This window comes from Ammodytes marinus, assembly GCF_949987685.1.
Source record: "Ammodytes marinus genome assembly, chromosome: 2".
NCBI lineage: Eukaryota > Metazoa > Chordata > Actinopteri > Uranoscopiformes > Ammodytidae > Ammodytes > Ammodytes marinus.
In genome coordinates, this window is record NC_137231.1 from 6,220,354 (window position 1) to 6,220,587 (window position 234).

Below are 234 nucleotides of genomic sequence, written 5' to 3' on the forward strand. Positions count from 1 at the left end.
GGCACTGCAGCCCAGGGCTCACAGCCTCACAACCACTGGATGTATCTATGGAAAGGGGCGGAGAGAATATGTTCCCATCAGGGTCACAATGATGGGTGCTCCTGCCCCCTACAAGGAAATGATGGAGGATAAATCAATGACTGATCCTCCACCTGGAAAAAACTACTGACATTGAAGGCTCAAAGATGGACAGGTGAAGACCCAGCGCCTGAAAGAAACTAGCCCTAGTAACCA